The sequence below is a fragment of the Eriocheir sinensis genome, chromosome 49, assembly GCF_024679095.1.
Source record: "Eriocheir sinensis breed Jianghai 21 chromosome 49, ASM2467909v1, whole genome shotgun sequence".
Taxonomy (NCBI): Eukaryota; Metazoa; Arthropoda; class Malacostraca; order Decapoda; family Varunidae; genus Eriocheir; species Eriocheir sinensis.
Window position 1 is genome coordinate 10,429,208 of NC_066557.1, and position 25,000 is coordinate 10,454,207.

Consider the following 25,000-nt stretch of genomic DNA (forward strand, 5'->3'; position numbering starts at 1 on the left):
AAGAGATCATTTCCGAGACAAAAAAAATCTAACATAAATAAAATAAAATAAAAATAGCAATAAAGACATAAGATAACCTATGAAAAAGATAAAATTATCACAAATATAAATAATACACAAATAAATAAAGAAAGAAGGAAGAGAGTAAGTGAATAAGTAAACGCAAAAGTAAACAAAACAAAAAAATAAAAGAGACGAAGAAGAAAGTGAGAAAAAAATGTAAAAAAAAAAGAATAAGAAGAAAACGAAAAGAAATAAAAACAAAAAGATAAAAAAAGAGAAAAGGAAAAAAGAAAGCGGAGGAGGAGGAGGAAGGAGAGAGAAACACCTTTAACACCCTCTTCACCCCCCAAAATCACCCCCCTCCCCATCACCCCCTTTAAATTTCCTCCCATCCGTCACCTTCACCCTTACCCCCTTCCCCCACGATCAACTAACACACAAGAAACAAATATAGAAATGGATAAACAAGAAAATAAGAAAGTAAGTAAGCACAAAGTTGGGGGGTTAAACACTCACAAACGTACATGACTGAGATAATATGTGTGTGTGTGTGTGTGTGTGTGTGTGTGTGTGTGTGTGTGTGTGTGTGTGTGTGTGTGTGTGTGTGTGTGTGTTTGTCAAGGTCAAGGCCATGCAAGGTGCGTCTTTCCATAAGCTAAAATATGAACCAAGTCTGAAGTCTCTACGATGAAGAGAACCGAAGTTATGGGCAATCTGACGTTTTGTGCGACCTTGACCTTTGACCTTTGACATAAAAAAAAATTAATGGGTTTTATTCTGGATGGACACGAAGCTTCCCTGAAAAATTGGTTGAGGTATTCGCAAAATTGTGCACAGGAGACTTAACGAACAAACACACAAACATACAAATAAACAAACATACTGACCGGACCGAAAATATAACCTCCTCCAACTTCTTTGTCGGAGGTAATAATTTGAATAAACAGATTAACTTATGAACACGAGCATTAGTGACACGGACATATTAAGTTAACTCCCTTTCACTTCACCAAATAAAGACGAACAACAACAATATCAACAAGAAAGAAAACAAGAGAGCGGGAAATGCAGAAAAGGTCGCCGGGTAACCTCAACTAATGCGATTAATCCGAGACGAGGGGAAAAATGAAGGGAAAAAGGTAATGTGTGACGGCCTGACCAGTTTACCTTCAGACCTACATCCCACCTGCCTAATCTTCTCACCTGGCTGTAAATCTTGACCTCACCTGCTTTCCCTACTCTCAGCCTACCGTGCCTAACCTTTCCTGGCCTACCTAAACTTATATTGCCTAACCTTACCTGGCCTGACCTTACCTGATCTAACCTTACCTTGCCAAACCTTACCTTGCCTAACCTTATCTTACCTAAACTTACCTTGCCTAACCTTACATTGCCTAACCCTACCTTACCTAAACTTACTTTGCCTAACCTAACCTAATCTAACCTTACCCTGCCTAACCTTACCTGGCCAGACCTTAACCTTACCTTGCCTAACCTTGCCAAATCTTACCCCACCTAACCTTACCCTATCTAACCTTACCTCACCTAACCTTACCTTGCCTAACCTTACCTTGCCAAACCTTACCCCACCTAACCTTACCTTGCCTAACCTAACCTAATCTAACCTTACCCTGCCTAGCCTTACCTGGCCAGAAGAGGGGTCAACTTTGGGAGGAGAGGTGCCTTGATACTCTCCTCTTGAAAGAGGTCAAGTCGTAAGCAGGAGGAAATATAGGGAAAGGGGAGGGCAGAGGGCATAGGAGAAGGGCATGGAGGAAGGGGAGGGAGAGAGAGGGAGGGATTGAGTTAAGAATAGGTTACTGTTAATTTAGTGGTCAGTTGGCAGGGTGGGAAGGGAGGCTGTTGCAGAGTTTACTAGTGAATGGGATGAAAGAACGAAGACGCTGGTTAACTCTTGCATAAGGGATTTGGGCAGTATAGAAATGAGATAGAGTAGAAAGTCTTGTGCAGCGGGGCCGGGAAGGGAGGCTGTTGCAGAGTTTACTAGTGAATGGGATGAAAGAATGAAGACGCTGGTTAACTCTTGCATAAGGGATTTGGGTAATATAGAGATGAGATAGAGTAGAAAGTCTTGTGCAGCGGGGCCGCGGGCATCATTGCGGCGGAATTTAAAAGGTAGAAGACTCCTAGTAAGTGGAGGGGAGGGGATGAGACGAAGGGCGTTTGACTCCACCCTGTCTAGCAGGGCGGTGTGCGTAGCTACGAATTCGCGGGCTTGAGTTGAAATCCCGGCCAATGTGACGGAGATGAACACCTTTACCTAAAATTACGTTCCCTAACCCTGTCTCCTTACTTCAATAAGACTTTGATAGTTAAAGAACCAGGTAGGACGCGTGGCAATGGTTTTAAGTTACACAAATTCATATTCAACAAAGACATAGGCAAGACTTGGTTCACCAATAGAGTGGTGGACGAGTGGAACAGGCTTGGGAGCCATGTTGTGGATGCCAATACCATAGATACATTCAAGAAGAGGTTAGATAAAGCCATGGATGGTGAGGTAAGGTGGGGTTGAGTGTACAGGAGCTGCCTTGTATAGGCCAACCGGCCTCTTGCAGACTCCTTACGTTCTTATGTTCTTATGTTCTTAATATCACCTAACCTTACCTTACCTTACTTAACTTTACCTCACCTTTCATTACGTCAGTTCAACTTAATAATCTACCTTGTCACCTAACTTTACCTAACCTAACCTAACCTTGCCTTACCTTACCTTAGCTAACTTTCTCCCATTACCTAACAGTACCTTACCTTACCTTACCTTGCCCAACTGTATCTCACCTAACCTCATCTTACCTTACCTAACTTTCTCACCCTTTCTTACGTCACCTTACCTTAATAATCTACCTTAATGTCACCTGAGCTTACCTTGCTTCACCTTGACTACCCAGAGTGACCCAGTCATGCCCACGGGAGGTATGGTGGGTAGGGGAGAGGTGAAAGTGTGTGTGTGTGTGTGTGTGTGTGTGTGTGTGTGTGTGTGTGTGTGTGTGTGTGTGTGTGTGTGTGTGTGTGTGTGTGTGTGTGTACCTGGGACTGTTTCATGATACCTGGGTCCACTTGTGTGTGTGTGTGTGTGTGTGTGTGTGTGTGTGTGTGTGTGTGTGTGTGTGTGTGTGTGTGTGTGTATGGATTCACCCAAAGGCACCTTGACCCAGTCTGCTCCCCTCCTCCCCCTCCCTTTCCCCTTTCCCTTTTCCCCCCACTGCCCCTTCCCCTACCTCCCCTTTCTCCCCCCTTTCTCTCCCTACCAACTGACCTCTAAATTATATGAACTAAGATTCTTAACTCAATTCCTCCCTTTCTCCCCTTCCCTCCCTTCTTCCATGCCCTTCCCCTATGCCCTCTGCCCTCTGCCCCCCACCCCCCCATTCCCTTCACACACACACACACACACACACACACACACACACACACACACACACTACTACTACTACTGCTAATTCTACTCTCTCGCCCAGTAACCTAGTCTCTCTCTCTCTCTCTCTCTCTCACCTGTTACCTCATCTACCTGTCCTTACCTTACCTTACCTAATTAAACCTTATTGATGTAACCTAATTTACCTTACCTTACCTAACAAGAGCTCTTACCTAACACAACCTGATTCACTTTCATCTTCCCTTACCTTACCTGACAGAGCCCCATACTGATACAAACTGATTTACCTTACCTTACCTTACCTCTCTCTCTCCCTCTCTTTCTCTCTCTCTCTCTCTGCGTCTCGCCCCACCCAGACGCCCAGGTAAACACAGGTAACTACGCAGACGAGGCTTAATTGGGCAGGTGAGGTGAGGTTTGCAGGTACGCGTGAGTCCAGGTGTTAACAACGAGGGACAAGGCTGAGCAGGTTTGGATAGGTGTGTAATTATTTGCCCTCCAGTCCTTGGGGGAGTTGTTATGTTTGTTTCCCTTGAGAACATTAAATAAATACATTCAGACGTGAGTGGAAAGGAGAGGGTGTGAGGTGTGTTTTTTCCTCCTCATTTTGCATCGGTATATTAAACAAACGCAGGAAAGATACAAATATAAATGAGAGAGTAACATGTTTTCTTTTTGCCCTTTGTTTTTTTTTTGTGTGTGTTTTTTGTACTAAGCAAATACGGTAATATAAACAAATGGAAACGAGTGAATCTGAAACTGAATGAAAGAGTAAAGTGTTGTTTCTTTGCCCTTAATTTTCTTTTTTTATCAGTACTAAGCAAATACGGTAATATACACAAATGGAAACGAGTGTATCTGAAACTATATGAAAGAATAATGTTTTCTCCTTGCCCTTCGTTTTATCAGTACTAAGCAAAAAAAGTAATATACACAAATAAAAACGAATGAATCTGAAACTATATGAAAGAATAATGTTTTCTCCTTGCCCTTCGTTTTATCAGTACTAAGCAAAAAAAGTAATATACACAAATAAAAACGAATGAATCTGAAACTATATGAAAGAATAATGTTTTCTCCTTGCCCTTCGTTTTATCAGTACTAAGCAAAAAAAGTAATATACACAAATAAAAACGAAAGAATCTGAAACTATCGTACCTCTCCATATAAATCACTGTTACACTATGCACTACCCCATACTTCTAACCTACTCTTACAATACTATCACACATCTTTATACCACTTCATTACACAATACAGCACTTTTTTGTGTGCGAGGGTGTGCTGACCTTTCCCTTCGCGCCAACACCGAAATGCGGGCGCGACCATGGAGGAAGAATTGGTGGAGTCGACATTAGCCCAATTATGTGAATACGTCCGTGTTGTCATTTTTAGGGCCAGGTGTTGTCAGGTGTTGTCAGGTCAGGCTCGCCCACCCCCAGCTTTTGGCCGTATATTTGACAGTTCGTCGGGTTCACCTCAATGAATGGGATTAGCGGGCCGTGTCGACTCCACTAATTCTTCCTCCATGGGCGCGACATTCTCATACTGTAAACATTTGCCGCTGAACCATTCTACAACCTCCACTCGCCTTCGCTTCCTTAACCTCCCTTCATTCATCCCTTCACCTGCCCGTTTTAGCGATTCGGCGATGACATGACCATACTCTATATCATTGCAGTATAGATTAACTGCTACAATATAACTACACTTTTATCTTTTTTTTTTTACAACATAGGAGACAGCTCAAGAGCACAAAAAAAGGAAACAATAATAAAAAATAAAAATAAAACGTTACTCGCTGCTCCTACACAAAAGAATCAAAAGAGGTGGCCGAAAGAGAGGTCAATTTCGGGAGGAGAGGTGTCCTGATACCCTCCTCTTGAATATAAAAATCTCTTGTATATGAAATGAATCGATGAATGAGAGGATGAAACGGAGCCTATTCTTGCAGTTCCAAAATTAGCGTATGTGTGTGCGTGCGTGCGTACCAAACGGATTTCTCGTTAACAAAGACGCATACGACCTTGTAAAGCGTACATTTGGAAAGCTAGAGACAAGACCCTGGCGAAAAATAGCGATTAAGTGAAAATAATCAATGTAAATAATGTTCTACAAAAAGGGATTTCGCATTAGCTAAGAGAAACGCGACCTTGAAAGACGTAGAAATGGAAAGCTATGGAAAGGAACCTCGGGAAAGTAAATAAATAAATAAAAAATAAAAAAGGAAAATAATGAAGATGTTAATTATACTCTAAGAAAAGGGAGTTATGATCAATTATGACATACACGACCTTACAAAACGTAGAATTAGAAAGATCTTAAAACAGGGACCTCGGGAAAGTAGGAAAAAGTGAAAATAATGAAAGTATTAATAAAAAGAAAAGGAAGAAAAAGGACATGATTGACTACGACATAATTATACGACCTTGCAAAGCGTAGAAATGGAACCTCGGGAATTGAAAAGATCTTAATAGGACCCTCGGGAAAGCAGGGAAAAGTGAAAATAATGAAAGTGTTAATAAAAGAAAAGGAAGAAAAAGGACTTAATTCTACGACCTTGCAAAGCGTAGAAATGGAACTTCGGGAATTGAAAAGATCTTAATAGGACCATCGGGAAAGCAGGGAAAAGTGAAAATAATGAAAGTGTTAATAAAAAGAAAAGGAAGAAAAAGGACTTATGATTAACTACGACATAATTCTACGACCTTGCAAAGCGTAGAAATGGAACCTCGGGAATTGAAAAGATCTTAACAGGACCTCGGGAAAGTAGGGAAAAGTGAAAATTATGAAAGTATTAATAAAAAGAAAAGGATGAAAAAGGACTTATAATTGACTACGACATAATTATACGACCTTGTAAAGCGTAGAAATGGAACCTCGGGAATTGAAAAGATCTTAACAGGACCATCGGGAAAGCACGAAAAGGTGAAAATAATGAAAATGTTGATACTAATAACCCAAGAAAAGTGATTTGTGATTAACTAAGGGATACACGACCTCGCAAAACGTAGAATTGAAAAGATCTTGAAACAGGAACCTGGGGAAAGTAGGGAAAAGTGAAAGAGAGAAAGAAGAAAGATGAAAGAAAAATAAGAAAGAGAACACTAGGATGAACAGGAACGGGAAATCGAAAAGAAGAAGAAGAAGAAGAAGAAGAAGAAGAAGAAGAAGAAGAAGAAGAAGAAAAAGGAGGAAAATAATAAAAAGAAAAGTAAGGAAAAGGCCTTATGATTATACGACCTTGCAAAGCGTAGAAATGGAAAGCTATGGACCAGGAACCTCGGAACAGCAGGAAAAAGTGAAAATAGTGAAGATGTTAATAATACTCTAAGAAAAGGGATTTATGATGAACTAAGACCTACACGACCTTGCAAAACGTAAAATTGAGCTACAGAGACAGGGACGTCGGGAAATAGCAAAAAAAAGTAGAAATAAGGAAATGTTGATAATGAACTAAAAAAAAAAATAATAAAAAATAAAAACAGGGGCCTCCGATGAAAGTGATACAGTAAATAATAAATATAATAATGTAAATAATAATAAAAATAGACACAGACCCCAAGATAAAATAGCGACAAAGTAAAATAATGAGGATAATAAAAATGTTAATAATCTAAAATAGGGGAAAAATGGGCCCTCGCGAAAATCTAGAGACAGACAATGAAAACGTTAATTGTAATCTGATATAAAATTGTGTCTGTTAGCAGGTTAAAAAAAAAATGTCGTGGTAAGATAGACGGACTTTTGAATCGTGTTATGGTTAGATTAGTTTAGGTTAGGTTAGGTTAAAATCGGTTAGGTTAGGTGAGGTAAGAATGGGTTAGGTTGGGTAATATAAGGTTAGGTTAGGTTAGGTTAGGTAAGATAAGATAAGATAAGGTAAGGTAAGGTAAGATAAGGTTAGGTTAGGTTAGGTTAGGTAAGATAAGATAAGGTAAGGTAAGGTAAGGTTAGGTTAGGTTAGGTTAGGTAAGATAAGGTAAGGTAAGGTAAGGTAAGGTAAGGTTAGGTAAGATAAGATAAGATAAGATAAGGTAAGGTAAGGTAAGGTAAGGTAAGGTAAGGTTAGGTTAGGTAAGATAAGATAAGATAAGATAAGATAAGGTAAGGTAAGGTAAGGTAAGGTAAGGTAAGGTAAGGTAAGGTAAGGTAAGGTTAGGTTAGGTTAGGTAGCTATTTGTCAAGACTCATATAGTTTAGGTTAGGTTAGGTTAAAATCAGTTAGGTTTGGTTAGGTAAGAATGGGTTAGGTTAGGTAAGATAAGGTAAGGTAAGGTAAGGTAAGGTAAGGTAAGGTAAGGTAAGGTAAGGTAAGGTAAGGTTAGGTTAGGTTAGGTAAGATAAAGTAAGGTAAGGTAAGGTAAGATAACGTAAGGTAAGATAAGGTAAGGTAAGGTAAGGTAAGGTTAGGTTAGGTTAGGTAAGGTAAGGTAAGGTAAGGTAAGGTAAGGTTAGGTAGCTATTTGTCAAGACTCATATAGTTTAGATTAGGTTAGGTTAAAATCAGTTAGGTTTGGTGAGGTAAGAATGGGTTAGGTTAGGTAAGATAAGGTTAGGTTAGGTTAGGTTAGGTGGCTATTTGTCAAGACTCATATAGTTTAGGTTAGGTTAGAATGGGATAGGTTAGGTAAGATAAGGTTAGGCTAGGTTAGGTCAGCTTCGGTCAAGACTCGGATCTCGTACTGTATTTCTTTTAATGAGGTAGTACAGTCAGTTGCTGTGGCTGACGTGGCAATCTATCAACACTCAAACCTCGACCCTCGCGCGCGCTCTCCCCCTCCCCCGTCAGCGAGATATGGTATGACGCGACAAAAAAAAAGAAAAAAAAAAAAAGATAAGATATGAGAACGGAAAAGAAGAAGGGAAGGGAAGAGTAGGAAGGGAAAGGAAGAGAAGGAAGGAAATAGCAGGGAAGGGAAGGGAAGGGAAAGGAAGAGTAGGAAGGAAATAGCAGGGAAGGGAAGGGAAGGAAAGGAAAGGGAAGGGAAGGGAAAGGGAAAGGGAAGGGAAGGAAAGGGAAGGGAAGAATAGGAAGGAAATAGCAGGGATGGGAAGGGAAGGAAAGGGAAAGGAAGGGAAGGGAAGGGAAGGGAAGGGAAAGGGAAAGGGAAGGAAAGGGAAAGGGAAGGAAGGGAAAGGGAAGGGAAGGGAAAGGGAAAGGAAAGGGAAAGGAAAGGGAAGGGAAGGGAAGGGAAGGGAAAGGGAAGGGAAAAGAACGAACAGAAATGAATTAAAAAGAAAATATGACACAGTTTTGAACAATACGAGTTTATATGATGAAATAGTAACTTAATAACTCTCTCTCTCTCTCTCTCTCTCTCTCTCTCTCTCTCTCACACACACACACACACACACACACACACACACACACACACACACACCGTTCCGTAGCTCAGTCGTTAAAACTCTGCGCCTCCAGGATTCGCGACGGAGGTTCAAGCCCCGCTAAGGTCGGGATTTTTTCCACTGAGGAGGAACGGTTACTGTCCCCCGTTGAGCAGGGAGGACGAAGGGGTGTGTGGTGTGTGAAGATCCCGCCAGTACCCAGAGATCGACACACTGGGTACGGTTAATTCTCAAGCATTTCAGGGTAGTAGGAGGAAGAAGAGGAGTAAGAGGAAGAGGAATAGAACGGAGAGGAGGAAGAGGAGAAGGAGGAGGACTAGAAGGAGAAGAAGGAGGGGTACTAGGAGAAAAGGAAGGCAGCTAGGACGAAGAGAAGGAAAATGAAGAAAAGGAGGAGCGGAGAGGAGGAAGAGGAGGAGAAGGAGGACTAGAAGGAGAAGAAGGGGTACTAGAAGAAATAGAAGACATCTGGGCCACGACAAACCAGCGAGTCGGGGTATACGAGGTCTTGGGTGTGAAATGTTGATGTGGAAGGGTCGCGAATGGTCGGAAAAACTATGTGCGACTCTTTCATGTAACATTTCACACCCAAGACCTCGTGTTCCCGGAGTCGCTGGGTTTAGGGTCATATTCTTAAACCTTTCGGGGTCCAAGCACATACATTTATCAAGGATTTCGTAGGATTTGTGGGCATTTCTACAGATTATTTTATGACCCTGGTGGTAGTTTGACAATGTTTCTGCACTATGAACGTAAAAAACCACTCATGGGGACGTGTTTAATCTCTCTTTTGGCCTTCAGAAATGAGTGATGTAAGAGAAGGGAGCGTTTAAGAATACCAACCTCGAGAGTCGAATTTAATACATTTCGTCGCCCAAGTTCACATATTTGACATGGCTTTCGTAGGAGCTGTAGGCCTTTCCAGGGTTAGTTTTATGACCCTGATGGTAGTTTGACCCTTCTTCTGTGCCATGGACCTTAAAAAACACTCATGAGAACCCGATTGACCCCCTCTTTGACCTTTAGAAATAGTTGATATGAGAAGCGATGGTGTCTTAAAATACAGCCACATCTTATAAACTGTAGAATATCTTAGTTTCCCCCTTCGGTATTCTCAAATGCTTTCACCCCTCACATTAACATTTCCAAAGGTCAAAAAGTAGATCAGTCAGGTTATAATGTGTGTTTCTATTGGTCCCTGGTACAGAGGAAGGGTCAAACTATCATGAAGGTGGTTATAATGTATTTCTATTGGTCCCTGGTACAGAGGAAGGGCCAAACTATCATGAAGGTGGTTATAATGAGCGTTTCTATTGGTCCCAGGTACAGAGGAAGGGCCAAACCATCATGAAGGTGGTTATAATGAGTGTTTCTATTGGTCCCAGGTACAGAGGAAGGGCCAAACCATCATGAAGGTTATAAAACTACACCTGGAAATGCCCTAAACTACTACGAAAACCCTGTGAAATATGTGAGTTTGGGCGCCGAAATGTTGAAGAATATGACCCTCTGCTCTATCGGGAGGGTACTTGCTGGCGGCGACAAGTCCAGCTCGTGATCAGGCCGTGGTGAATTAGACACGTAACGCACACACACACACATGACCGTATCCACAGAGACTTACACCACCGTCCCTCGTAAGTATTTGCACTTTCTCTCTCTCTCTCTCTCTCTCTCTCTCTCTCTCTCTCTCTCTTCCTTTCCTTCTTGATATCCATTCCTTCCTTCCCTCTTTCTTTTCTTTCTTTACAATCCAGCCTTCTCTCTCTCTCTCTCTCTCTCTCAGGGTTCGCAATTATATGATTAGATGAGAGAGAGAGAGAGAGAGAGAGAGAGAGAGAGAGAGAGCAATGTTTAATCAACCTGATCAGTATATATTACATTACCTATACACCTCTCTCTCTCTCTCCAAACAAGAAGGTGGAAAATAAAACAATAAAGTGAAATAAATACACAGAAGAAGAAGAAGAAGAAGAAGAAGAAGAAGAAGAAGAAGAAGAAAAAGATGATGATGATGATGATGATAAAGAAGAAGAAATGAAAAAAAAGGGACAAAAAAAATAACAGCAAAAGGAAGAGGAGGAGGAGGAGGAGGAGGAAGAGGAGGAGGAAGAGGAGGAGGAAGAAGATGAGGAGAAAGAGGACCAGAAGAAAAAAAAAAAATCAACAAAATATCAGGAAAATGAGGAGGAGGAGGAGGAGGAGGATGACAAGGAGGAAGAGGAGGAGGAATAAGAGGGAGATGAGGAGGAGGAGGAGGACGAGAAGAAAAAAAGAAAATGGTTGCTACAACATATAGGTCAATAGCACTTGGAGGAGGAGGGAAGGGAAAGGGAGGGAGGGAGAGAAAGGGAGGGAAAGGAAAGGAAGGGAGGGAGGGAAGGTCATGGGGGTGGAGAGAAAGGTAGGTTAATGAAAGGTATGGGAGAGAAAGGGAAGGTAAGAGAAAGGGTAAGGAGGAATGTAGCCTTGGAAGGGACAGATGGGAAGGGAAGGGAAGGGGAGGGAGTGGGAGGAAGAGATAAGGAGGGAAAGGAAGGAATTGGATGGGAGGAAAAGGGAGGAAATGGGAAGGGAAGGAAAGGGAAGGGAAGGGAAGGGATGGGAAGGGAAGGGAAGGGAAGGGAAGGGAAGAGAAGGGAAGGGAAGAAAGGGAAGGGAATGGAAGGGATGAAAAGGGAAGGGAAGAGAATGGAAGGGAAGAGAAGGGAAGAAAGGGAAGGGAAGGGAAGGGAAGGGAAGGGAAGGGAAGGGAAGAGAACGAAAGGGAAGGAAGGGAAGGGAAGGAAGGGAAAGGAAGAGAAGAGAAGGGGATAGAGGGGAAGAAAATAGACAGAAAGACAAAGAAAGGAAAGGAAGGGATAAAGAAAAGGAAGGAAAGGAATAGGTAGAAATAATATTAAAGAAGAAGGGAAAGGACAGGAAGGGAAGATAATGACAGGGAAGGGAAGGGAAGGGAGGGGAAGGGAAGGGAAGGGAGGGGAAGAAAATAAATGGATGGGAAGAAGAGAGATGGCAGAAGAAGGGAAAAGAATGGAGAGGAAAAAGAAGATAAGGAAGGGAAGGGACATATGAGAAGAAAATGGAAGGGAAGAGAAAGGAAGGAAAGAGAAGGGAAGGAGAGGAAGATAAATAGAACTAGATCGATCGATAGTTAAAGACAGATACAGATAAATAGAGAGGAGAAGGAAAGGAAAGGAAGGAGAAAGAGAAAGGGAAGGGAAGTGACCAAACAGACAGATTAAACAGAGAGAGAGAGAGAGAGAGAGAGAGAGAGAGAGAGAGAGAGAGAGAGAGAGAGAGAGAGAGAGAGAGAGAGATAATAAAAATAATAATAATAATAATAATAATAATAATAATAATAATAACAAAAAAATAAAAAGTGATGATGACAATGTGACAGAAGACAACACACACACACACACACACACACACACACACACACACACACACACACACACACACAATGCAAGACAATAAAGCACAAAATAAAAAGATAGAGAGAGAGAGAGAGAGAGAGAGAGAGAGAGAGAGAGAGAGAGAGAGAGAGAGAGAAAGGAGAAGGACAAATTTGCCGTGAAACTAAAATTGCAGAGGTGTGTGTGTGTGTGTGTGTGTGTGTGTGTGTGTGTGTGTGTGTGTGTGTGTGTATACAAAGCCCTTTCTTCTGCTATCGTTTGCAAATTTCGACCAAATCATCATCTTTTCAATAGGAGGAGGAGGAGGAGGAGGAGGGATTAGCGTGGTGAATGGAGAGAAAGAGGAATTAAAGGGAAGAGGAGAAAGCTATAGGAGGTAAAAGGGAAAAGGAGAGAAAGTGGAGAAAAATAAGGAATCGAGGAGGAGGAGGAGGAGGAGGAGGAGGAGGAGAGGAGGAATTCGTGGGAAATCTTGCAAGCAGGAAGAAGAAAACAGACATGAGAGAGAGAGAGAGAGAGAGAGAGAACAGAGACATTAACGTGCTCTGTCATTCAGCTATTCAGTCTCTCTCTCTCTCTCTCTCTCTCACACACACACACACACACACACACACACACACACACACACACACACACACACACACACACACACACACACACACAGGTAATCTTCTCTTCTCTTCTTTTCTTTTCACAGGTGTTTTTAAGGTAATTAGCGAGGCACAGGTAAGGAGGTGTTGCTGTTTTTTGTTGTTGTTGTTGTTCGTGGTGGTGGTGGGTTGGTCAGTCAGTCAGTCAGTCAGTCAGTCAGTCAGTCATCAAGTCAGTCAGTCAGAAGTCTATCCAGTTAGTCAGTCAGTCAGTCAGTCAGTCAGTCATCAATCCAGTCATTAAGTCATTCAGTCAGTCAGTCAGTTAATCAGTTAGTCAGTCAGTGAGTCATCAATCCAGTCAGTTAATCAGTCAGTCAGTCAGTCAATCAGTCAGTCAGTCAGTCATCAATCCAGTCATTAAGTCATTCAGTCAGTCAGTCAGTTAATCAGTTAGTCAGTCAGTGAGTCATCAATCCAGTCAGTTAATCAGTCAGTCAGTCAGTCAATCAGTCATCAATCCAGTCATTAAGTCAGTAAGTCAGTCAGTTAATCGGTCAGTCAGTCAGTCAGTCAGTCAGTCAGTCAGTCATCAATCCAGTCAGTCGGTCATCAATCCATTCAGTCAGTCAGTCAGTTAGTTCACTTATCATTTATTTATTTATTTTTTCTTCTATTTCTCTTTCTTTTCGTTTTGGTATTTTTATTATTTTCATTTTTCTCAATTCTCCCACTTCTATTTTTTGCTGTTTTTTCTCTCTATTTCTTTCATTTTCTTCATTTATTCATTTCGTATTGAATATTGCTTCCGGGTGGTGCTCTCTCTCTCTCTTTTTATATCTCCAACTAGTTTATGAAATAACCCCACAATCTCTCTCTCTCTCTCACGTCCCTCGGTAACTTTTGTCTTCCATTCACCAACACAAAAAAGAAACAATAAAAAATAAAGAAGTCACACGTGAAATATTCAATACCGTTTTCTTTCACCGATTTTTTTTCTTTATATTCTTTTCTTCATGCACGACTCGTCTTTCCCTCCTTTCCTTTTCCCCTGACACACACACACACACACACACACACACACACACACACACACACACACACACACATTCCCTCATTTTTTTATCACATTGTATTCCTCAAAAACTCAATTTCTCCACCTGTCAACTCTACATAATCTTCCAAACACCTATCCTCTATTTTTCGATAACACTCAGCGGTCACCTTCTACAATATCCTTAATTCAAAATCTCAACTGGAAACTTCAAATCTCCTCTTTCACTAAATCAGTTTCCTCGAGGTTGGGCGTCCTGTGCCGTCTCCGCCAGTTCTTTTCCCCCGCACAGATGCTTTCCATATACAGGGGCCTTGTCCGCCCTCGTATGGAGTATGCAACTCATGTGTGGGGGGAGCTCCACACACAGCCCTTTTGGACAGAGTGGGGTCAAAGGGTCTTCGTCTCTTCAACTCCCTTCCACATGCTGACAGTCTTTTGTTTTTTTTTAAATTCTGCCGCAATGCTGCAACGCTATCTTCTATCGATATTTTCATGCTGACTGCTCATCTGAACTTGCTAACTGCATGTCTCCCCCCATCCTGCACCCTCGCTTTATTCGACTTTTTACTCTAGCTGATCCCTATACTGTCCAAATCCCTTATGCAAGAGTTAACCAGCATCATCATTCTTTCATCGCCTTCACTGGTAAACTCTGGGACATCCTTCCTTTATCTGTATTTCTACCTGCCAACGACTCGACCTCCTTCAAGAGGGGAGTATCGCAACACCTCTCCACAGGAAATTGACCTCTCTTGGCCACTCATCTATACGCTCTTTTACCGCAGCAGTGATTAGCGGATTTCTTTGTTCCCATTAACCTTGAGCTCACTACGCTTACCAGAACCTCGCCTCCCTCGTATCACCAGCGTTGCCAAATTATCGAACTCATCGCATTGCATTTTCGTGGGTTTAAGACATGTAACTCTTGCACAAATGAAAGAGAACCATTACTATTCAGCAGTTTCAGCGATAACTTTAATTTTCGTTCGTTATTTGTGTAGGTACGAGAGGTTTAGGGCTGAAAATGATAAATATACAATGATCAGAGTACGACACTTTGGCATCGCTGCGCATCACTCACATTCCTCTCCCTCACTAACCCTTACCCTCAGAACGACATGATACGACTTAAGGATATTTTCTAGGATATTTGAAGGATATTTCTAGGATATTTTAAGGATGTTTTAAGGATAGGATATTTTAAGGATAGGATATTTTAAGCATAGGATATTTTAAGGATATTTCTGTGATATTTTAAGGATATTTTCTAGCCTTAAAACCATCATCATCATCATTGCCATCATCTTCACCTCCCCTTATTTTTTTTGCCCTTGAGCTGCTTCCTTCACTATAAAAACTTATCACTATCATTATTGTTACTAAGCATAAAAAAGAAGATAAAAAAAACAACCTTTCCCAACCTCACTATCATCCTCACCATCGCCACCATCTTTATCGCCTCTTGTATACCATCGAAAAAATACCCTTCAACTGTTCTATCCAGTCATTCTCTCTCTCTCTCTCTCTCTCTCAGGGGAGGAATATGACGTGAATGGAGGAAGGGAAAGATAGGAGAGAGAGAGAGAGAGAGAGAGAGAGAGAGAGAGAGAGAGAGAGAGAGAGAGAGAGAGAGAGAGAGAGAACAAAGAATGAGGAAGAGGAAAAGGAAAAAAAAAGAAGAGGAAGGGAAGAGAGGGAAAAAAAGGGAAAAAAAAGTAAAGTGAAAAAGGGCATTTAAAGAGGACGGATCGAAGAGGATAGGTCGAAGGGGAAGAGGAGGAGGAGGAGGAGGAGGAGGGGTAAAGAGGAGGAAAAACAAGAGAACGCTAATGGAGAAGGAGGGAGAGGGAAAATGGAGGAGGAAGAGGAGGAGAAATGAGCGAATGGAGGAAATGGAGAAGAAGAGAGAAGGGGAAAGAGAAAAGGGAAGACATAGACGGAGAAAGAGGAGAGGGGAAAGATACAAAGGAGAGAAAGGAGGAGGAGGAGGAGGATAGACAAAGGGAGAAGAAGGAGGAGGAGGAAAGAGGGAGAGGAAAGATACGAAAGAATGGAAGGAGGAATAGGACAAGGAGGGAATATAAGGGGAAAAGAAGGAAGGAGAAAGAGAAAGAAGGGAGAGAGGAAGAAGGAAGGAGAGAGGTTAAGAAAGAAGGGAGAGAGGAGGAAGAAGGAAGAATGGGATACAGAATTGATGATAAAAAGAGAAAAGTAAAGGATATGAAAGAATAAGAGATAGGGAAGAGAGGAAGAGGAGGAGGAGGAAAGAAGAGAGGAGAAGGAGGGGTGACGGAGGAGAGAAACGGAGAGTAAGAGAGAGGAATTATGGTAACGGAGATAAGAATAAAGGGAATGGAGTAATAAGAGGAAGAGGAAGAGAGAGAAAAAGGAGGAGGAAGGGGTATGAAAGAAGAGGGAGGGGAGAGGGCGAAAGAGGGGGGAGGGGGGAGAAGGGGGAGAGGGGGAGCAGACAGTGGTAAGTTAAGGAGCAAAGTTCATATAGATAATCAAGTACGGTACAAAGAGTTCTTATAGCCACCTGTGTGTGTGTGTGTGTGTGTGTGTGTGTGTGTGTGTGTGTGTGTGTGTGTGTGTTCCAGTTTCCACGTTATGCGGTAAAAAAGCAAGAAAAGAAAGTGGTTCGTTTTTGTTTTTTTCGTTTTGTTTTTCATCTTTTTACTTTCCTTCCTTCCTTCTTTCCTTCTATTTTTCCTTGGTTTATTTCCTGCTTCCTTCCTTTCGTTCTCTCTCTCTCTCTCTCTCTCTCTCTCTCTCTCTCTCTCTCTCTCTCTCTCTCTCTCTCTCTCTCTCTCTCTCTCTCTCTCTCTCTCTCGATTTACATAAAAGGAAAAGCAAAGAAGAGCGAATGCGAAGGAGGATGAGAAAGGAGACACGAGAGAGAGAGAGAGAGAGAGAGAGAGAGAGAGAGAGAGAGAGAGAGAGAATAAAACTGTTTAGTCACCCCGTTGAAAGCGAGGATAATCAATACAAATGACACTGTAAACACACGCCCAAGACCAAGACTGTGAAAGCAATCGACACACAGACAGACAAATAGACACAAACAGAGAGTGACGACACGTGCCACATAAATACATAAAAATCAAAGTGTGACATCTTGGAAACGCCATAAAAAAGAGTACATAAACAAAACACACACACACACACACACACACACACACAAGGGGAAAGAGAGAATGATGGAGAAAGGAAAGAATTGAATTTGAAGACAGAGGACAGGAGGCGAAGGAGAGGGGAGAAAAGAAAGAGAAGGGGAAGAATGAGAAAGTGGAGAGAAAGGAAGGAAAGGAGGAGAGAATAAGGAAGAGGAAAGAATAAAAGGAAGAAATTAGAAGGTGAAGGAAAGGGAAAAAAAGGAAAGAGAAAGGGAAGAATGAGAAAGAGGAGAGAAGGGAAGGAAAGGGGAAGGAGAGAATAAGGAAGAGGAAAGAATAAGATTAGAGAAAGGGGAAGGAATGAAAAGAAAGCGAAGGAGAGGGAAGAGAAGGGAAAAGAATGAGAAAGGGAAGAAAGGGGAATGAAAAGGGGGAAGGACAGAAAGGAATGAGAAAGGGGAAGCTAGCAGAGGGGAAGAGAGGAAGAGGAATGGAAGACGAAGGAATGGAAGGAAGGAAGGAATGGAACTCGTGGTCAGACCGTGGTAACACACACACACACACACACACACACACACACACACACACACACACACACACACACACAAGAATAAAATTAGAGAAAGGGGAAGGAATGAATAGAAAGCGAAGGAGAGGGAAGGGAAGGGAAAAGAATGAGTAGGGGAAGAAAGGGGAAGTAGAAAGAAAGGGGAATGAAATGGGAGAAGAACAGGAAGGAATGAGAAAGGAAGAGAGGAAGAGGAATGGAAGGAAGGAAGGAATGGAAGGAAAGGAGAAGAAAAACTACGAAGGAGAAAAAGAAATGAGAAAGGAGAAGAGGTTTGGAGAAGAGATAAAAGAAAGGGGAGGTAGAAAGAAAGGGGAATGGATTTAAAGAACAGAAAGGAATGAGAAAGGAAGAGAGGAAGAGAAATGGAAGCCGAAGGAATGGAAGGAATGGAAGGAAAGGAGAAGAAAGAACTACTAAGGAGAAAAAGAAATGAGAAAGAGGAAGAGGTTAGGAGAAGAGATAAAAGAATGGGGAAGAAGAGGGTAGGAAAGAGGGGGAAAAGGGAATGAAAATGAAAAAAAAAAGAGGAAGATGGGGAAAGGAGATAAAGAGGAATGAGAATGGAAAAAAAGAGGAAGAGGAGATAAAGGAATAAGAATAGGGAGAGGAAGGGGATGAAAAGGGAGGAAAAGGGGTGGAAAAGAATGAAAATAGAGATTTACATAGATTTACACAGAAGTTCAGACCATGCACACAGGAAGCGAAAAAATACAAATAAAATGAACATGTGGAAACGAAGTCAAGAGAAAGAACTGGTTAACCTCTCTCTCTCTCTCTCTCTCTCTCTCTCTTTGCATAACACTTTCCCTGGCACATAAACACACCCTTCCACACACAAACACACGCGCGCTGACAAACACATTGGGCCCAAGCACTAATCTGACTGTTATATTGGCAAGAAGAATCAACAACAGTCTTAACCAGTATCACGATGTTGCTTAAAGTCTCCCCTAAAAAGATCCATCACAGAAAACCCACGAGTCATTAAGCTGCTTTGCAAGGATGACTATTGCGTTGTTGTTCGTGGCGATTGTGATTGTGGTGTTAATGGTAGTGATGGTGATGGCAATGGTGATGGTGATGGTGGTGTAATAGTGTTGCTTAAATTCTCCTTTTTTGTTGTTTTGTTTTGTTTTGTTTTGTTTTTTGTTTGTTTGGGGGGGTAGGAGAGGGTTGTGTGTGTGTGTGTGTGTGTGTGTGTGTGTGTGTGTGTGTGTGTGTGTGTGTGTGTGTAATTCTCCACGACCTAATCACAAGTTCCATTCCTTCCTTCCTTCCATTCCTTCCTTCCTTCCATTCCTTCGTCTTCCATTCCTCTTCCTCTCTTCCCCTCTGCAAGCTTCCCCTTTCTCATTCCTTCCTGTTCTTCCCCCTTTTCATTCCCCTTTCTTTCTACTTCCCCTTTCTTCCCCTACTCATTCTTTTCACTCCCCTTCCCTCTCCTTCGCTTTCTTTTCATTCCTTCCCCTATCTCTAATTTTATTCTTCTCTCTGTGTGTGTGTGTGTGTGTGTGTGTGTTCTCTCTCTCTCAGTAGGCATGAATTTGAGATCTGAGAGAGAGAGAGAGAGAGAGAGAGAGAGAGAGAGAGAGAGAGAGAGAGAGAGAGAGAGAGGAACAAAAAGTGAAACAAAAAAATGAGAAAGTAGAACAACTGTGGCAGAGAGAGAGAGAGAGAGAGAGAGAGAGAGAGAGAGAGAGAGAGAGAGAGAGAGAGAGAGAATCATTTCCGACCAATATATCAAGAGATTAAACTCAGAATACACACACACACACACACACACACACACACACATACACACTCATTTACATGCACGTGTGTGTCATCAAACGTCCACGTGTACACAACATACACACACACACACACACACACACACACACACACACACACACACACACACACACAACGAAAAAGATTAAATAAAAAATTATCTAATAATTAAAGATGATAGCTAGGCAGATTCAGAGGAGGAGGAGGAGGAGGAGGAGGAGGAAGAACATGAGGAGGAGTTGGAAGAGGAGGAAGTGAAGGAGGAAGAGGAGACGAAACAGGTGTAATTAAAGGAAGGAGGAGGAGGAGGAGGAGGGAGAGGAGGAAGATAAATAATTAAGAGGAGAAACAAGTGAAAGAGGAGGAAGACGAACGAGTAAGAGTAAGAAGAGGAAGAAGAAGAGGGAGATGAGGAAGACGATGAAGAGGAAGAGAAAGAAGAGAAGGAAAATGAAGAAGAAAATGAAAACAAAACCCACAACACAAACACCCACACCCACACATCCCAAAACAAACAAACCAACCAAAACAAAACACACACACACACCAGCCAAATCCAGACCCAACCAAGCAAGCAGCACCGCCTCGTCATCGTACCCCCGGCAGCAGCGACGTCGCGACTATCGTATATACATCACCTCATACACAAGGGAAACACGTCGTACCGCGCTGATAGGGACCCACCACCACCACCACCACCACCCGCACCCAACTACAGACGACCCCAAGATAAATCACGGTGAATGAGCCACGATAGATTCTGATAATACCTCTTAGACCCTTATTATGGGAGTTGGAGGTTTACAGAAGGAGCTGAATATGCTTTTTAGACTAACACAGAAGCGAGAACTGAAAAATAGGGAAAGAAAGAGAGTTGGAGGTTTGTAGGAGATGAATATGCTTTTTGAGAACTGAAAAAAAGGGGAAAGAAAGGGAATTAGAGGTTCACAGAAGGAGCTGAATATGCTTTTTTTTACTATCACAGAAGCGAGAACTGAAAAATAGGGAAAGAAAGGGAGTTGGAGGTTTGTAGGAGATGAATGTGCTTTTTGAGAACTGAAAAAAAGGGGAAAGAAAGGGAATTAGAGGTTCACAGAAGGAGCTGAATATGCTTTTTTTTACTATCACAGAAGCGAGAACTGAAAAATAGGGAAAGAAAGGGAATTAGAGGTTTATAGAAGGAGCTGAATATGTTTTTTAGACTAACACAGAAGAAAGAGCTGAGAGAAAAGGAAAAGAAAGGAAAGGGAGGATTGATAAGGGAGAATAAGCCACGATTTTTACCCTGATAATACTCTTTAAACGCTTATTATGGAACTCGGTTAGGAAAAGTGAAGGAAATGGTAGGAAAAGAGATTAGGAGGAATAACTTGCTTAATAGTACTAGTTAGGCGCTTATTACGAGTTTAGTTTGGATAGGGAATTATATATACTGTCTGATTTAACATTGATTAGAAAGGTAGGAATTGTGGGAAAGGCTGGGAAAGTAGGAAAGGAAAAATATGGAAAGAATGATAGAAATAACTTTACAATATACTTTTATTTTCCTTCTTTGAGATTCAGTTTATGACTCAGAGGATTAAATAGTTAAATAGGTATGTTTTCTGAGTCGCCTAGGCAACGAGAAAGAGGGTGAGAGAGAGGGATGACTCAAGAAACAGTTAAATATTCAGTAATCTTAATACTTAGACTTAATAAGACATACTTTTTTTTTTTTTTACAGCAGAAGAAACAGTGCAATTAGGGCTCAAAAAAAAAATAATGAAAAAAAAGCCGCTACTTACTGCTCCTGTTTATAGAAGTTAAATAAGTATGTTTGAGTAGCCTAGCATACGAGAATTTAAAAGTAAAGATGTTTATAGAAGTTAAATAAGTGTGTTAGCCTTAATTACGAGAATTGAAAAGTAAAGAAAAAACGTTAATAGAAGTTAAATAAGTGTTTGAGTAGCCTAGGATACGAGAATTTAAAAGAAAAGACGTTTATAGAAGTTAAATAAGTGTTTGAGTAGCCTAGCATACGAGAATTTAAAGGAAAAGAAAAGACGTTTATAGAAGTTAAATAAGTGTGTTAGCCTAGGATACGAGAATTTAAAAGAAAAGATGTTTATAGAAGTTAAATAAGTATTTGAATAGCCTACTAGGATACGAGAATTGAAAACAAAATAAAAAGAAATGAAAGAAACGAATAACTTACAAAACCTAGTTGGAGTTAACACTAAACAGCTAAATATAGAAAACACGTCACTTTTTAAAGACTATCATGCAAGAACGAAAAATCTCTGCATAGTAACATAACTGAAGCCTCATTTTAATATATTCAAGATGGGTATACGAAGAGTGTGTGTGTGTGTGAGAGAGAGAGAGAGAGAGAGAGAGAGAGAGTGTGTGTGTGTGTGTGTGTGTGTCAGAGGGTAGGAACGGCAGCCAATAGGGTGCGTGTGTTAGCATAAGACGAACCAATCAGCGTTCGAGTTGGTGAGGTGTTAAGGTGTGTTAAGATAATAGTGGATGGCTTACGTAACACCTGGCCAGAGAGAGAGAGAGAGAGAGAGAGAGAGAGAGAGCGAGCGAGAGAGTGGGAAGAGTGTGTGTGTGTGTGTGTGTGTGTGTGTGTGTGTCTCTCTCTCTCTCTCTCTCTCTCTCTCTCTCTCTCTCTCTCTCTCTCTCTCTCTCAGTCTTATGTGCATGTTATCTTTTCTGTAATATTCTCTCTCTCTCTCTCTCTCTCTCTCTCTCTCTCTCTTATGTGTGTGTTAGTAGTATAGGCAACGTCATCGAATTTTTAAGCCTACGTACAAAAAATACTTGGAGAGAGAGAGAGAGAGAGAGAGAGAGAGAATATTGAGCACTTATACTAGCAACGAGTCAATACACCCACCCACCCACGCCCAAACACACACACACACATACACACACACACACCTGTAACGGTTTCCTAATCACTTTTTTTTCCAGCCTGTGTTTAATTAATGAACATCAAGACACAAGAGAACCGTTGTCCACACACACACACACACACACACACAGACAGACATGCAAGCATCCCGTGTGTGTGTGTGTGTATGTGTGTGTGTGTGTGTGTGTACTTCTTTACCGACATACATACACACACACACGCACTGAGACTGACAGACAGGAAACAGATGATAAAGACAACTTTCCAAGCTGACACACACACACACACACACACACACTCAACGGGAGGGTATGTGTGGGTGGAGTTAAGGGATGGGCAAAGGTTGAGGAAGAGGAAGAAGGGGAGGAGGAGGAAGGGGAAGAAGGGGAGGAGGAGGAAGGGGTGACGCACACATGTAGATGCAACCAACTCAATTTCAAGGACAACTGTAAACCTTTTGAAATCAGAACCCCATTTCGACACCCCATTACAACCCCTTTCTACCCTAGCCACGCCCATGTCGCCAGGCAGGGTCATAAACCAACTCCTCCCCTACCCAGAGCCGGCAGGGGATGGCAAACAGAGACAGGGGGGCGGCAGGGGAGGCAAAAAACTACAGGGGTATGGGAGAACACAACGGAGCCCGCCCTTCCTGAACCCACCCAGCGGCCCATGCTCAAAGCCTTCACGCCTCTACCCCGCCCTTGCCGCCCACGCCCTGTCACCTACAACTCCACGCCTTGCCCACACGCCCGCCGCACGCCCTCACCCCAGCTGGCACGCCCGTACACGCCCCTCAGCCGGTAAAACAGCAACACGCCACCGCTGGCCTGTGTATTGATCATGTCCACGCCAACTGTCACTCGCTCACATCTTTCCCTATTTCACCCCCTTCCGAGCCCCTGCCGAGGACGCCGCTGGGGCAGGCACTCCTCTAGGCCCTGCCCCGCGCGTCACGCCTCTCCTTTAAACGGTGACGGTCGGGAGAACAGGGTAAAAGGGCAAAATACTTCACCTATCAGCCAGGCAGACGACACACAGCAGCGGCACGCCAGACAGACCGGCAGTGAGCTCCGCGCCATCTGTTGTCTGGACCTGTCCCTTCCTCCTCCTCCCTTCCACCCGGCCTCCTCCCTTCTTTCCTTCCTTCCTTCCTTCCTAGCCCTTTTCTTTCCACCTCCTTTTTTTCCTTCCTTCCTAGCCCTTTTCTCTCCACCTCCTTTTTTCCTTTCCTTTTCAGTCTACTTTTTTCCTCTATTTTATCTTATTCCATCTTCTCTTATCTCTCCCTTTTCTCATCTACATCTACCTTTGTTTCCTAAAAAGCTCTTATCCCTCTCGATCTGTCTATCCCTTTTTTTCCTCTTCTCTTTCAGTCTATCTTTTTCCTCTATTTTATCTTATTCCATCTTCTCTTATCTCTCCCTTTTCTCCCTACATCTACCTTTGTTTCCTCAATAAACTATATCAATCAATTCTCTTATCCCGTTCTGTCCATCATTTTTTTTCCTTTCCTTTTCCCTCTTAACCCTTTCTGTCTTTTCCTCTCTTTTTTCTTTTCCTCTCTTTCCGTCTACCTACATCTTTTTCTCCTGTTTCCCTTTTCTGTTTCGCGCTGTTTTCCTTTTCCTTTCCTTCTCATCCTTTTCTGTTCATCCCTTTCATCGTTTCTTCTCCCTCGTATCTCTTTCTATCTCTTTTCCTCTCTTTCTTCTTTCCTTAATTCCTTCCACACTCTTTAGGCTGTCTCAATCTCCAGTCATTTTCCTTTCCTTTTCCTTCATTCTTTTCTTTCTATCCCATTTTCCTTTCCTTTTCACTCTCATCTCTTTATCTTTTCCTCTCCTTCCTTCCTTCCTTCCTTCCTTCTCTCTCAAGTTCGCTCTCTCCACCCTTTCTCTCCGTTCCCTTTACGCTATTCTTTCCTTTCCATTTCTTTCCCTTTTTCATCCTTTCATTTTCTGGATCCTTACATCACATCATTTATATATATTACTGTCATTTATCTTTCTCATATTTACTCGTTTCGTTCTTCTTTGATTTATCTATTTATCTTCTTTCTCTGTCTTCCATTCTCCTTTCTTTCCCTTCCTTTGTTGTCCTTTTCTCCATCCCTTTCAATCTATTTCTTTCTTTCTTTCGTCGTTATTTTTTTATCCGCTTCCTGTTCTTCACGGTTTGTTCTCTTCTTTCAATTCCTTCTTTCATCAATTATTCTCTGCACTTTTTTTCTCCTCATGCGTTACTTCCTCTCCCTCCTTGACCTCCCTCCCTTCCTTCCTCCCATTCTTTCCTCCACTCCACCCCCTCTCTCTCTCTCTCTCTCTCTCTCTCTCTCTCTTAATATTTTTTTCTTTTTCCTTTATTTTTTTCTCAGTAAACGACATAATTTTGATATTTTCCTTTTTTTATTTAATTTTCTTCATCTTTTTTTCTTCCTCCTCCTCCTCCATCTCCTTCTTCTTCCTCCTCTCTCTATCGTTTGCTTACATAATATTGTTTTCTTTATTACTTAAGTCATTTATCATATTTATTTGCATTGCCTTAATTTTTACAGCTAAATTCTTCCCTTTCTCTTTCCATTTCACAACTTTTTTTATTCTTATGCTTATTATTATTCTTTCGTTAATCTGTTTGTCACTCATGGTTGACGATTTCTACTTTTCTTTTATTTCTTTAATTTTCTGTTTTATTTCCTTTCCTCAACTTTTTTCATTGTTCTTCCTCTTCTTAACCTCTTTCTCATACTTGATGATTTTCACTTTCTTCTTTTTTTCCTCGTTCTTCCTGTTTCTTTTTTTTCATCTTTACTCCATTAGTTTCATCTCT

At 41.8% G+C, this 25,000-nt stretch overlaps 1 protein-coding gene across 10 annotated transcripts in view; it reads right to left on the bottom strand.

The window, feature by feature from the left end:
* The window catches only part of LOC126981889 (putative fatty acyl-CoA reductase CG5065), a 75,833-nt gene that overhangs the window by 47,754 nt on the left and 3,079 nt on the right, over window positions 1–25,000 (bottom strand). For 8 of the 10 annotated variants that reach the window (XM_050833519.1, XM_050833518.1, XM_050833511.1 and 5 more), the window contains exon 1: window positions 23,187–23,312. The exons of the other annotated variants lie outside the window; for them this stretch is intronic. The gene's annotated coding sequence lies outside the window, so the exon portion shown is untranslated. Of the gene's footprint in view, window positions 1–23,186; window positions 23,313–25,000 lie in introns of those variants that run through there. 10 annotated transcript variants of the gene reach the window in all.